This window comes from Pelodiscus sinensis, chromosome 5 (assembly GCF_049634645.1).
Source record: "Pelodiscus sinensis isolate JC-2024 chromosome 5, ASM4963464v1, whole genome shotgun sequence".
Lineage (NCBI taxonomy): Eukaryota > Metazoa > Chordata > Testudines > Trionychidae > Pelodiscus > Pelodiscus sinensis.
Window position 1 is genome coordinate 16,309,312 of NC_134715.1, and position 14,910 is coordinate 16,324,221.

Sequence of the window (14,910 nt, forward strand, 5' to 3'; positions counted from 1 at the left end):
TACTAGCTAGAGTGATTCATTCATTTTTATGAGACTGTAAGTGTGTGTACCCTGTTTGTGATGAGATTTAATTGTAATTGTTGTTAAATGAGAAATGTACTATTTTATTGACAATTTAAAAAAAACTAATGTAAACTTTAAAAATCCATATTTTAATTTTAAAAAATCATTGGTTTTATCTACCCTGCTTAGGAGGGGCTTGAGGTAGGGAGTGCAGGAGTCAGAGCAGGGGGTGGAGGGCTCAGGGGATGGTGTGGGGCTTAGGATGATGGCACCTACCAGCTTCTCCCTGGGACTGCCTTGGGGGGGAGAGGGAGGAAGCGGAGGTCGCCCAGCCTTCCAGCTTCTCCCCAGCTTCTCCTAGTGGTGTGGGCTGCTTTGGCTGGCCAGTGGCTACTCCCTGGGGCTGGGGCGCTTGCTGACCTAATAGGGTCATTGTGAGTATAACTGTGTCTGCTATCTCACCCCTCACTTTCTGTTTGAGAAAATTGCATTCCATGCAGACCTCATTGTCCCGGTACAACCAAACCCTGATCTTGCTTTAGTTTAAGATATGATAAGAGGAAGCTGCACATCAAAGTTGGTGATCTTAGCTCTTAGCGTTTTAGGAGTTCTTGAACAAATGGACTCAGGGATGGATGGACATAGACACACACACCCTCTGATATATATAGTATATGAATGATGGGGCTGAACTGGTATCTCATTTGGCATGGCTCTTAATGAGAAGATATGGTGCTTGAGTGAGATATGATCTTACATCCATTATATGGATTATAGATCCATTAGATATATGGGGGAGGGATAGCTCAGTGGTTTGAGCATTGGCCTGCTAAACCCAGGGTTGTGAGTTCAATCCTTGCAGAGACGATTTGGGGCAAAAATTTGTCAGGGATGGTACTTGGTCCTGCTGTGTAGGCAGCGGAGTGGACTGGATGACCTTTCAAGATCCCTTCCAATTCTAGGAGATAGGCAATCTCCATTAATTTAATATGTCCACTAATTCTTAGACTACATAACTAGCTTGCAAACAACCAAATGTACAACACAATACACAAAGGGAAGTTGCCTTGAAAAAAAAAAAAAGCCTACTATATAAAATTCACTAACTATAACCAAATCCTAGTGCAATCATTTCAGGGTAGGATTTTCAATGGTGCTCAGTGGTGGCCTAAGTCTTCTCCAGTTTAATTAAACAGAAGTACAATTAGCATCAAAATGCTGAGCATGTCACAAAATCCCAGCCACATTATCTGCATTCATGTCACATCAGAATTATTTCGTCACATCAAATAGTTGGAAATAGTTGCCAAGAAGAAATTTCATTTCAGAAAGTTAACAGAATACAAGGAATGTATCCAATCCAAGTATGATAACTGTAGTACTATCCAAGACTAGTCTATTTCAGTTACGTGTTTTGAAATGGTGGAGGGTACCCCAATCCTGATTTATGCACATATTTGACATTACACCGGGGATATGAAAGTGCACATTTGCACACAAGGTCCCCTCCACCCTCCATTGCGTGCTATGGATCAGAGGGAGCAGTGTGGGTGGCAGGCAGGAGCAGTTACTCTCAGGGAGCCAGCTGGATTTTAAGCCAGGTCCCTGCATGTCCTGTGGAGCAGCCTGTCCCCCTCCCTGACACTGCTGCCTCTGATACAAGTGGCTCCACAGGAATTCATGTAAATACAGTAAATCTCCGATATTCCAGCATCCAAGTGTTCGGCACTTCCGTTACTCCAGCATCAAAATGCCAAGCACTCCTGACCAGCTGATTAAAAAGCCTGTCGCTCAGCACATGTGCTGGCTGTACCTGGACCACGCATAAGGTTGGGGAGGGGAGAGTGGGATTGTGTTACAGTATGGAGAAGAGCCTTTTGCTTCAGGGAAGGGGAAAGGAGAGGGGAGGAGATGGGGTTACAGCACAGAGAAGGAGAAGAGAAGAGGAAGGAGAGGGGAGGGGGAGGAGAATCAGGTTACAGCAGGGAGGAGAAGCGAAGAGGAAAGGGGAGGGGAAAGGGAGGGAGATTGTGTCCCAGCCAGCTGTTAAGCTGTGCAGCTGTACCAGGTCTGCAGGAATGGTGACAGTGGGGGTTCATACTGGGACATTTCTATCAAAATTCAGGGCTCAAACTTGTATAATACTGAGCATTGTGATCTTGATCCAGCTAATGGCTACGTATGTGCTTAACTCGAAATACGTAAGTAGTTCTGTTGACTTGAATATGGCCACTATTGCTTGAAGTTAATCATGTACTTAAATGTTTTGCTGGATCAAGGTCAGCACTTTGGAGGATCCAGCTGATCAACATCTGTCAGTCAGACTTTGTTTTTATAGAGCAGCAGGGAAATGTAAAATATTTAAATCCAATCCACCCAATTCTGATCTTTGTTGGCTATGCAATATACTTCTGTAATCTATTTTATTTCTATAATGTTCAAATATTTGTTGAGTGCTCTTAAATACAAACAGAAACACGAGTTCCTGTCTTAAAGAGCTTACAGACTAATTTTAGATTTAATGTGACAAATGAAGGCAACTTACAACTGGGATAGGTTGGGAAGGAAGTTCACAGATTGCTGGAATAAGATTGTGTAGATACCCTGTTGGACTATATGCATATCTCGACTCAGTTATATGTTTATTGATTAACGATGACTTTCACTACTTCTGGGCATCACAGAGTTAAATCTTAAGGAAGATTTTATTTCTAGTTTAACCCCCCCCCCAATAAACTTAAAATAAACCATACAAAACCTGAGAATAGCATCCTGGAACTTCTTTGCCTTTTTGTCCTATCTTTGATGTAAGTGAGGCTAGGTGAGTTTTCCGGAAGGGTTTAGGTGTGTCTTCCCCTGCCTTTTTAATGCTTTTTCTAAGGCTTTCTTCTGATCGGCTTTGGTTCAAACAGTGTCTGGGGGTGGAGGAGGTGTCACATGAGTCAGGCTGGATACCATGCCCTGGCTCTCCAGCAACACTGAGCTAATAGGTAACAATATTATTAGAATAACTTCCAAGTTGCTGGGGTATAGATGTGTTACCATTTACTATATCGGTACCTATTTAAGATTTTTTTATTTTTTGAATAAAGCCTCTTGTGAATATTTTTTTCAGAAAACCTTTCAGAATACACAGTCTTGATAATAATGCATTCAACTGGCAACAAATGCCTCTGTAGACCCAAACAAATTGAAGTGTGTGTGGTCTAGTTTGGATAATAGGAAAAACTGATTCACTAGGAGGGTGGTGAAGCACTGGAATGGGTTACCTAGGGAGGTGGTAGAATCTCCATCCCTAGAGGTTTTTAAGTCCAGCTTGACAAAGCCCTGGCTGGGATGATTTAGATGGGGTGGATCTTGGTTTATGTGAGGTGTTGGACTTGACCTCCTGAGGTCTCTTCCAACCCTATGTTTCTATAGGCTTGAAACCGCAGAGGACCTCAGTAAGGCTGGTAATTAATATACCCATGTTACCAGTAGCTAAACTGAGACCATGAAAGAGGACCACATATGACCTTCCTTAAGTTCACACAGCAAATAGGTTGTTACTGGAATAGAATCTTGAATCTTGGAATCCTATCCCCTGCTCTAACTACTAGAACACAATTCCTTCCCTTCAGCACATGACATACAAGAAACAGCAGAGACTTCCATCTATTTACATTTCTGAGGAGATAGCAGTCTCTTTTACAGCGTGTATATATAGCACTTACTAGCTGGGGGCAGGGTTCACTGCATTACATTGCAAACAAATACAGTAGTGTGATGAGCTATCAGCTTCATAGGAGTGCTTGTAAAGCACATTTTTTTGTTCTGAAAGTTTCATTCTTCCTTCTCTATTGTTATTGCTCTTGGGGCCAAATGCCTTTTCCTCAGCTAGTTCAGAGGGGGGGAGCAAAGCAGCACAAAAACTGATACAAAAGCTGGCAAAGTGGCAGAAGAGGAGTGCAACAGCAGCTGATTTCCTTTTGCTCTGTGATTGAGGTCTCTTTGTTTTGGATTTGTTCTGTCAGGGCAAAAGGGCAAGGGGCCTGTCACATGGTTCGCCTTATAGAAGTACATACAGAGGTTATGGAAACCTTTACTGGGTATAAATAAATAGCCTGTCCCTGAAAGGGTAAAGAGGAGTCTGGATGACCAATGCTGTTTCATTAGCTTTGTACTGCGTCACCTGTGCTGTGTTAAAAGAGGAGAAATTCCAGCAGTTTGGGGTAGGGTTGCCAGGTGTCCGGTATTGAACCGGACAGTCGGTTATTTTCACCTTTTGTCTGGTAAAAACATTCAGAAAATACTGGACATCTAAAATGTCTAGTACCTTCTGATTTTTTTTCCCGGCCAGGAGGTGAAAATCTTGCGCTGTCTGGCTCAATACGGAGCTAACCTGGCAACCCTATTGCTTACCGGGGAGCTTTCCGGCCTGGCGCAGGGAGGCAAAGATGTTAGGGTCAAAAAGCCTCACCATGCGGATTTTAAAGGGGCCATGGTGGTGGTTTTTTTTTTTTTTTTGGCTTAACTCCTCTCGGGGTCCTTTTTTTTTTTTTGCTTTTTGCTTTTTGCTCAGCAAACTTTTTCGTGTGTGTGGGGGGGGGGGGTTTGGTATTTTGCTCGGCAGTCTGTTAGGGCCAAAAAGCCTCACCACGTGGTTTTTAAAGGGGGTATGGTGGGTTTTTTCTCTTTTTTTGGCTTTAACAACTCTTGGGGTCTTTTTCTTCTTCTTTTTCTCAACAAACTTTTTTTTGGCGTGTTTTGTTTTGTTCCTTTTTTTCCCTTAGCATGGCCCCTTTGCATGCGGCCCGTGGCGACTTGAGCTGCTTCTTGGGCCATCAGCCTGCCTCATCGCTGGGGTCCTGACCAAAGCTGGATTTGGTACCTTAGGGTACGTCTAGACTACATGCCTCCATCGACGGAGGCATGTAGATTAGACAGATAGGCAAAGGGAAATGAAGCCGCGATTAAAATAATCGCGGCTTCATTTAAATTTAAATGGCTGCCCCGCTCTGCCGATCAGCTGTTTGTCGGCAGATCGGGGCAGTCTGGACGTTCCCCTGTCGCCAGAAAACCCTATTGTCGACCGCCCCGTTATGCCTCATCCCACGAGGCATAACGGGGCGGTCGACAAAAGGGTTTTCTGGCGACAGGGGAACGTCCAGACTGCCCCAATCTGCCGACAAACAGCTGATCGGCAGAGCGGGGCAGCCATTTAAATTTAAATGAAGCCGCGATTATTTTAATCGCGGCTTCATTTCCCTTTGCCTATCTGTCTAATCTACATGCCTCCGTCGACGGAGGCATGTAGTCTAGACGTACCCTTAGAGGGAGATTTAAGTGGCCTGGTTAGTGGTCTAGGTCACAGAAAACCTAGTCAGAGGTTACCAACAGGAGGAGATGACCAAAGGAAATGCCCAGCAACACTGCCTCTGGAACAAGAGGCCCTTCTCCATAGAGACAGTCCTAGAGCCAGTGTGCCATAGGGAACCAGGGGCTGAGGAGGAGTGACAAGGGGTGACTGTAGGTGAGTTGCTTTTGTGTATGTAGGCCTTGGTCTGGAGCAGGAACCTCTAACACTGTCTCTTAGATTTCTAGCTTCCTGCAGAAGTCTGGGGACTACACAGATGTAGTGGGGAAGTAGTATTGTCTAGGGCAGGGTGACTCAACACACAGCCCATGGCCCCTTTGCATGCGGCCCGTGGCGACTTGAGCTGCTTCTTGGGCCATCAGCCTGCCTCATCGCTGGGGCTCCAGCGACAGTGCTGAGCCACGAGCTGAGCCATGCAGCTTTGAGCCAGACCGCGTGTGCAAGAGCTGCTGGCCAGCGGGGAGGCATCAAGAGGTGGTGGCACAGCATGTCTGCCACAGTGGCAGCGCCTCCCTGCAAGTGGAGCCACGCAGTGTGGCACTGAAACAGGCTGCGTCCTTGCAGGAGCTCCTGTCTGGTGGGGTGTGTGTGTGGCGAAAGGCGGTGGCAGAGCACGCCTACTGCATCTGCCACAGCAGCAGTGCCTCCCTGAGCCAGGCCACATCGGCGCGTGCTCAGGAGCTGCTGGGGGTGGCAAGAGGCACAGGGCAAGGCAGTGGCAGAGCTGGGCAGCGAGAGAGTGAGGCGGCGGCGGAGCAAGTCCAGGGTGAGAGAGGTCTGCGCTGGGGCTTGGGTAGGGTTACCAGACATCTGGTTTTTCCCAGACATGTCCTTGTTTTCACATGTTAAATCGCCGGCCAGCCAGGTTTTTTAAAAGGCAAAAAATGTCTGGGATTTTTTGCCCTGCAAAGAGGATTGGGGAGGCATCATGTGACTTCAATGGAATGTCCAGAGCCGCGTGGCCAGACCATTCATGGCTGCTCTATGCACAGACCCCAGCACCTGGAGGGAAAAGCGTGTGGCTCTGGTGAGACCCAGGGCGTTTCCCTCCGCCCCACTGATTCATGTCCCTGGCTCTGTGGGAGGGAAAGGGCATTGGGTTGGAGCGGGAGGGCTGGAGGGTGCCTGGCTCTGGGGGATGGGTGAGTGCATTGGGTTAGAGCAGGTGGGTGTGAGGGGTGCCTGGCTCTGAGGGAAGGGAAGGGGCATTGGATTGGAGTGAGAGGGCTGGAGGGTGCCTGGTTCTGGGGGAGGGCAGGGGCACTGGGTTAGAGCAGGGAACTGGGTGTTAAAACTTCTGGCTTCTTTCCTTTCCTATAGGTGTGCAGTGGGTCTGTTGGTTAGATATGGGGGTTCCTGTCTCTGAGGACTGTGGGAGCTGGTGGTTGGTGGGGCGGGCAGAGGAAAGGAAGGGATTCAGGGAAGCAGGATTCCTGAGTTCCTTTTATAGACTCATAGACTTTAAGGTCAGAAGGGACCATCATTGTTGCATAAATTGCTGGTTTCGTCCCCTTGGAAGCTAGTCTGATTTACCCCAAGAAGAGAGTCACACTTTCAGGCTGGGTCCAACTCAAGTGTATTGGTTACAACCAAGGTACGGCTAAGGAACTCAATGTTCAAAGCAGAGCCGACCCTGAGCGTTGGCTAAGCATCCTTTTTTATACTTTCTTTAACTTTCTTATCTAACTTGGCACGTCTTGATTTGTTACCTTAGCTTCGTGTTGCCGCGTTATTGGTTAGCATATTTCAACTCTATTCCATTCAGTAACAACCACCAGTATAGCTTACTTAAGCAATAGCAATTAGCAAATTTCCCTAACTCAAGTAATACGTGTACTCCAGTCCTTGAGAAATGGGTCTAAACAGCTAGTTCCCCTTTTTCCTACAGCTTCTAAAACATGCGCAATTAGCTAAATGATATGTGCTGTTTCAAGCTTAAGTAATGGAAGGGGGAAGAAGCACACATAGTTTTTACTATATTTTACTACATCATGATCATCTAGTCTGACCCCCTGCACAATGCAGGCCACAGAATCTCACCCATCCACTGCTTTAATAATCCTCTCACCTATATCTCAGACCATGTCACTTCTCCCCTCGGTGCCTTTAACTTCACATTGATTGTACTTATATTTCAGCAAGTATTGTATTGGCTGTTTTTGTTTGATTTGTTAAAATTCTGAAGCCAAAACTAAAGAGTAGCCAATATAACGGTCTTCTGTTGATATGTGTTTTAGTGGTTAAACTGCTGAACTGTCATTGCTCATTAAAAATGCTGCCATGTGGGTGGAAATCGGGTAAATCTTGAATTTTATTAATATCAGCAGGCCTGACTTAAATGGGGCCTGCATGTTGTGTAGTCTTGCCTTAATCTTCATATTCATGCCTGTAAGTATGAAATAAGCTATTTGCATATATTTGCACCTACGCTTAAATTGCAAACCTTGGCATGTGCTGTGGGTATCGTTGTGGCCCTCAGGGCTTCCAAAATTGAGTAGCTCTGATCTAGGGTTTTGAATGATATTTGTTACCATGGGGTTGGGGAGCTAGAGACTAAGCATTGAGTGATGTACACCCCACATACTCTAGGATCTAGTGGAGCTGGAACTCAAATTTGTTTGTGGGGTAGTTGTCCCATAAGGGTTTCAAAGACCACCCACTTTTTCTCTCCAGAAGGTTGCACACAAGTGCCAGAGGGGAAAAGAATCCTATTTCTGCCAGGCTGATTTGATGGAGTTGATCCATTGTCAAAGGGATAAGTATGCAACTGTGGATGACTTGAAGTAGGGAAACCAGAAATCTTAATAATGAAAGCAAGCCAAGCACAGGTGGCACTGCTGATTCTGGCTTGATTCTTTGTTGACCTACATCTTGTGTGTCTGTTTACACCTGTGCAAAATGTAAAATGCTAACAAAGAATGGTAGCATTTTCCACCAATGGTGTTTGGAACCCAGACAGTTTAGGCATCATCTGCAGCCTGCTGTAGTGCAGGGCTGGGCAATAATTTCAGATGGGGGAGCCTCTTCACTAATTTTTTAATTAATTACTTCCGAGCTCCCCCTCCCACAGACCCTGATTGGCCTGGGGTTGGGGGAGCATTGAAGTCTTTGCCCCTGCCCTCTCCCCACCTAGAGAGAATTGCCAGCTGTTCTGAACAGCTGGCGGTTCCTTCTAGGCACCTGCCCCCTTGCAGGGCAGGAGGGGACTTCACGAGCTGACCCCAATCCCAGGCCAATCAGGGCCTGGGGGTAGGAGGAGCACACAAAGTCTCTCAGTCCCTTCCTCCTTCCTGCAAGGGGCATGCGGTGCTTGCAGGGCGGGGGCAGGGAGTGAGAGACTTCGCGTGCTCCTCTTGCCCCCAGGGCCCTGATTGGCTTGTGGGTGGGGAAGTGGCATGGCATTCTTAGGCTGGATCAGGTCCACGAAGGCCCCTTTGCCCATCCCTGCTGTAGTGTCATGTGAACTGACAAGCCCCATGGTGTCCATGTCCCAAAACAGTCAACTGGCCAAATAAGCACCCCAAATAGCTGGCTAATAGCTAGCATGTGGGATACCACGGATCTAGGATTAGATATTATGACAGAGTGAAGTATTAGAGCTAATCAGAATTTTCAGCAAATTTTGATAAAAACCAAATTTTCATTAAAACAGTGTTGTTCCACCAAAAATTTTAGCTTCTCTTCTAAACTAAGAAAGGGCCCTGCTTCTGGCCCTCTTGCAAAAGTAGCTTTTCAGATCCTCTTTTTGAGCGCATGTAACCATTGCTCATGCTGAGAGAAAAACACATAGCTGTTCAGAGTGTTTTCAAGTTCCTCATATACATTTGTTTCTGGGGCATTGTCCTCAAGTTCATTTATTTTGAACCCTGTCATGCTTTCTCCAAAGGAGTTGCTTTGACTTAGTCTCCCTTGAAGCTGATGTTCAGTGACAAGTGAATGTCACAACATGACCTTCCTGCCTTCTGTGGACAAATCAATCACACATATTTTTATATAACAATATAGACACACAAATGCAAAAAAGAACCCCCCCCCCCTAAAAAATGCTTCAGAGTCAGTGAAAATCTGCTTCAGAGTTATTAGGTTTGTGGCATTATGTATTGGCATTGAAATAATAAAGAATGCTAGGGGGACAGGCGCCAAATGGGGAAAGATACTAGCAAAGAAATTATTAAACATTCTCAGCAGAGCCCAGTCTATATTAAATATTGTCAGCTCATTGGTCCAGAAATCTAAGCCCATTTATTTATAGGATTCTTCCCCCTCAAGGAGGATAAGCATCAAAGAATGACAGTTCTGTTTGGTACAGTACATTGAGATGTGGAGACTGGTCAAGTGTAGCTGACTATACAAATTTGATCTCTTGATGTGGTAGTACTATCCAGATATCGCTGAAATATTTTATGGCTTTTGAAATATGTTCTGATGTAGATCAGTGTCATTATTTACTGAAAACAAAGAAGAGAGAGGGAAAAAACAAGAACCCATAATAGCTAGTATGTTTCTTTAAACAGTTTAAAATCCTACATTCAGCTAAAAAGGTGAATGTAAGGGTACGTCTACACATCAGGGCTAAAGTCGAATTAAGTTACGCAACTTCAGCTTATTTCGACTTTTGGCACTGTCTACACAGCAGGAAGTTGAAGGAAGAACACCCTTTCTTCGACTTTCCGTACTCCTCATGAAATGAGGGTTACCATGAGTTGGAGTAAGAAGTTCTCCAGGTCAACATTATTTTGGAATAAAGGCTTGTTGTGTAGATGCACATTTTGTTATTTCAGAATAACTTTAGTTATTCCAAAATAAAGCTGCTGTGTAGATGTACCCTAAGAAAAACTCAGTCATGAGACTATTAGCTCATCCTTGGAAATAACGATTTGTGCATGCTGAAATTAAAGGTCTTGTACTTTCCATAGAATAAAGAGTATCTTGGGGGTGGAAAATCACTTTTTTGCTCTTTTAAGAATGTATTTGATTGAATGTATATTGAGGAAAAAAACATGCCACCTTCCTGTTGGCAGTGTTCAGAGAAAATTAAATTATGTCATATTTTAAGAAATAATTACCTTTTTATGAGGCATCCATAAAATGTACACATAAATTCAACAAGTAAGAGACAGTCTATTGAGAAATAATTTACTATATGTTAGTGTAACGTGAAATTATTTATTTTTGGAAGAAGGGGGTTGACTCAATCGGGGTATGGTTCACTGAGCTGATAACAAGCTATATTGTTTTTTGCCTCCAGAGCTCAAATCAGAGTTGATTGAAGACAAATGGAATCTTTCAATTTATTTCAGCGGTCACTGCATAAGACCCAGTGTTACTTTGTTTAAGTTGCATTGAATAGCATGACATGACCTCCAAAAGTTGGCACCATTTGCCAGCTGTTTGGTGATGTACAAAAAGTGAGTGGTGGTCTCAGTTCAACTCTTAGTACCCAGGAACTATGTCAGAACAATCTCACTGTTCATACTGTTTAGCATGTCTGTTGGTATCTGAAACTGAGAAGCCAATGTGACTGAACTGTGCTCTTAGGGTCTCTTTCTTCTAGCTGGGAACATGGAAGAGTAGTTGGTGGGAAACTTGTATTTTTTAGTGTGTGCGCACACGCACGCGCACACTCTATATCCCCAGTTGGGACAAGTGGGACTTTACTGTATTAACTTCTTACAGTGCCTTTAAAAACCCTGGGTTATTTTTAAAATTGTTCTTAAAAGTTTGGTTTGGAATTTTTTATTTTTCTTAAAACATATGCACTAGCAACCTCCCCAAAATAGACCTGGTCCGAAAGGAAGAACTACTAGTTCAAAAACTGAACTTTCAAGATGGTTTGAATTTGAAGTGTTCAAAACTGATATTTTTATTGAAAGTGTTATCAAAATGTTTACTGAAGTGTTTTCAGTAATTCAGAATTTCAGAATGGGAGTAGGGAGAATTAAAAAAAACAAAACAGAAAAATTAGTAAAAACAGTCCACCCCTTTTGATGACATGTTGGCAGCAGCAAGAGGATGAAAGCCACTGGCTTTCAACTTGGAGCATAGACTGCTCTTGTGCCTTCCTCCTCCCATCCTCAGAAGCGGTATGGTTGTTCAAATCGTGACCATTGCAATACTGTCTTTTGGCTGATCTCCACTTGCAGATGGCCTCATAGAGTCAAGCTAATTGGCATACTTGAAAGCAAGGGAGGCACCGAACTCGCCACAGAATGTAGTAGTCATAAGTGGGACCCTTGCAGGGTGCAGCAGAAAATCTGAGCCACTGAGAGACCATATGAGGAAAAGGGAGAGGTAAGAGGACACAGAACAGAAATATTAGTATTCTGTGGTATTTTTTCCTCTTCAGAACTAGCTTGTCAGAGTGCTAAGGTTATCCCCTGCCTATCACACACAAACCTGTTTGTTCAGTTACAGTGACTAATTTAAATAATGTTTCAACGTATAAGAAGTAGAGCTACAGGAGATGTTAAAATAAAATATAATAAAGGAATTAATTTTCCTAGTAGCATCTCAGATATTTCTTTCATTGAGTGATTGCTTGGATGTCATTGATTGCATGGAATACTTTCCTTTCAATCCTGTGACATAGAGCTAGGAAGTTCATCTGGCTTTGACGTGCCCTCCACAGTGCCTTCATACAGGAAGTGAGCCACACTATTAGTCTTTGAAGCAGTATTCATCTTCAGAGGGTGAGAGAGCTCTGCACTAAGTATGTATTTTAAAACTTTAATGTTTTGCATATAGCACAATGGCATAAATGCCGCCTCCTGCTAATGTGAATGGAGAGTAGCCAAAGCCAGTGGAAAATACTATGGAAGATGTGATGGGAGGAATCTCCAAAGCTTGCTTGCTTCTTTCCTGAGAGTCTGTGAGCCCCTATGGAACAATGTTAAGGATCTGTTGTTGTGAATGGGATTGAGGTTAAGTGGATGGAGGCAGGGAGATGGCAATTCTTCATTTTTAGACAGTGAACTCTGAGTGCCAGTGATGGCATCCTCCTATGTTTGCACAGTGCAAATAACAATGATATGGGAACAACTCACTATTCAATGGATTTTTTTCATGCAAGATAACAGAGACTGTAGGCATGATCTCTGTGCTGTGAAAGATCTATGTTGGTGTGTGTGATTCGTATTGGCTTTTTGGATCATGCTATAGCAGACAGGGTTCTTGGGAACACTGCAGCAGTGTGGGGGGTGCTGCGTGACAGCTTTTGATCTCTTTAGATACTTACATATGCATGCAATTTCATTGTAGATCATGGAACATTTAGGGTGTGTCTAGACTACATGCCTCCTTCGACGGAGGCATGTAGATTAGCCAGATCGGAAGAGGGAAATGAAGCCGCGATTAAAATAATCGCGGCTTCATTTAAATTTAAATGGCTGCCCCGATCTGCCGATCAGCTGTTTGTCGGCAGATCGGGGGAGTCTGGACGCGATGCCCCGACAAAGAAGCCTTTCTTCATCGACACAGGTAAGCCTCGTGAAACCAGGTTTACCTGTGTCGATGAAGAAAGGCTTCTTTGTCGGGGCATCGCGTCCAGACTCCCCCGATCTGCCGACAAACAGCTGATCGGCAGATCGGGGCAGCCATTTAAATTTAAATGAAGCCGCGATTATTTTAATCGCGGCTTCATTTCCCTCTTCCGATCTGGCTAATCTACATGCCTCCGTCGAAGGAGGCATGTAGTCTAGACACACCCTTACAGGGTTGAGTTCCCCACAGTCCACCTGTATGGGTGCAAATTGCCGGTCTCCTGTCATGGAAGGAATGGTTTGGAGGAAACTCTGCAAACTGATATTCATGGAGTTCCCCATCCCATCACAGATGTTCCATGCACAGAGCCTTCTATACCCTATAATAGTATCAGACATTCTTGTTGCTTTTATGTATCTCCAGGCACTTCTTTACTTACTGTAGATTAATTTGGCTTTGTCTTGTTTGATACATTCAGAATAAACCCATCTGGTCTCCCTACTATAGGAGTTTTGGGCATCTTTCCAGCTTCTTAGGATAGATTCCATACATTCTGAGTAAGGCTTATGATGTTCATTTTTGAAAAAGCTATGAAGGCTTGCCTCAGCATAACAACTAATTATCAGGATTAGCAAATTTAGCTGAAAACAGTATTAATTCCTTGAGTTTCTGGCAGTTTTAGATCAGTTCATACCTTGTGAAAATACATAAGCTATCATAGGAATGAAAAAATATACACACCCCTTAGTTAAATATTAGCAAAGTAATAATGCTAAAATTTGCACTGCTATTTTTTTACTCTATTGTATTGATTTACTGTATTGACTTTTGAGGAATTTGACAGTCCTGAACATAAAACAGGAAATAAAGTAATGGTTATCTCCTCTCCCCAGTATCTTTGGGGGGAAAAATATCCTTGCTTTTTCTCAAAATAAGTTATTTTTAAAACCCTCTAAATGACCATTAATTACCAGACACGATAGTATTAGATTCAGAGATCAGCAGTTCACAAACATTCCTCCTTTCCTTTGTGGATAGCCGGGAGTCAGCATCCCACTGTCAGACACAGATTGGACTGTGGTGAACCACACATTGTGTCCTCTTCTAGGCTCTCTTACTGCGATGTATCATATTGGGAAATCTGTGTGACAGCTAGGAGGGAGTTCCAGCTGGTGCAGAATCTGGTGGTGCACCTGTTAAGCATCACAAGTTGATTAGAAAGCAAGTTGAGCCCAGAACTCCAGATGCTGCATTGGCTCCCTGTGGCATTCCAGATTAATGTAAAGTCCTGGTACTGATCTTTAAAACCCTCATTTAGCTGGATTTCAGCTGAGGATTACAGAACGAGATGTTGGGGGTCCATGGGAGTTTGATTCTTCAGAACTCGGTGATCATTTGAGCTATTGACTTGCATCTTTAGGGTGTCAGTATAACATAGCAAATGCATCTTCAGTATGGCACGTTGCATTGTTTTGCCAGTTAGTTTCCTATCAACAAAATGGGAATTCCTATGTTGCATCAAGTCTCTCAAGTTATATGTAAAATGTATTTAACATTCATTACATAGGCTGAATTGTCTCACTTCTAAATAGATTATGCTTTCTATACTCTTTTTTTTTTTTATCCCTTCCATAAGACATTTTTGAAAAGGGTCTTGCTAATTATAGTTGCAGGGCTCATAGCTATAGTGTGGTGAGATCTTTTAATGTCATACTCAGACTTACATCTTCACTTAGATGATGACTTTTATGAATTTATTCATTGAAATTGCTCCCTGTAATCTCCTCCATGGTAACACATTGTGTTTCTAAAACTCGGCTGTATTATGATTTCTAATGATAAATGTTAATTGATAAATGAGAGGCACAATCTCTTGTTTGTACTTTACTACAGATTATGAATTTAAACAATAGGGAGATATTGGTTCATATGCTACATGAAATAATGGTTCTTTGGAGAACATCAAAGTAAAACCTACTCTACATGTGGACCAGCAGTGTTTTCTATTTTCATTTCTTAACAGAATGGTTATTTAGAATAAGGAATGAGTTAATATGATTATACATTAATCA

At 43.5% G+C, this 14,910-nt stretch overlaps 1 protein-coding gene across 10 annotated transcripts in view; it reads left to right on the forward strand.

The window, feature by feature from the left end:
• Nucleotides 1-14,910, forward strand: part of CCSER1 (coiled-coil serine rich protein 1) — a 1,130,035-nt gene that overhangs the window by 38,867 nt on the left and 1,076,258 nt on the right. Inside the window, exon 1 of one of the 10 annotated variants that reach the window (XM_075929596.1) lies at nucleotides 2,042-2,204. The exons of the other annotated variants lie outside the window; for them this stretch is intronic. The gene's annotated coding sequence lies outside the window, so the exon portion shown is untranslated. Of the gene's footprint in view, nucleotides 1-2,041; nucleotides 2,205-14,910 lie in introns of those variants that run through there. 10 annotated transcript variants of the gene reach the window in all.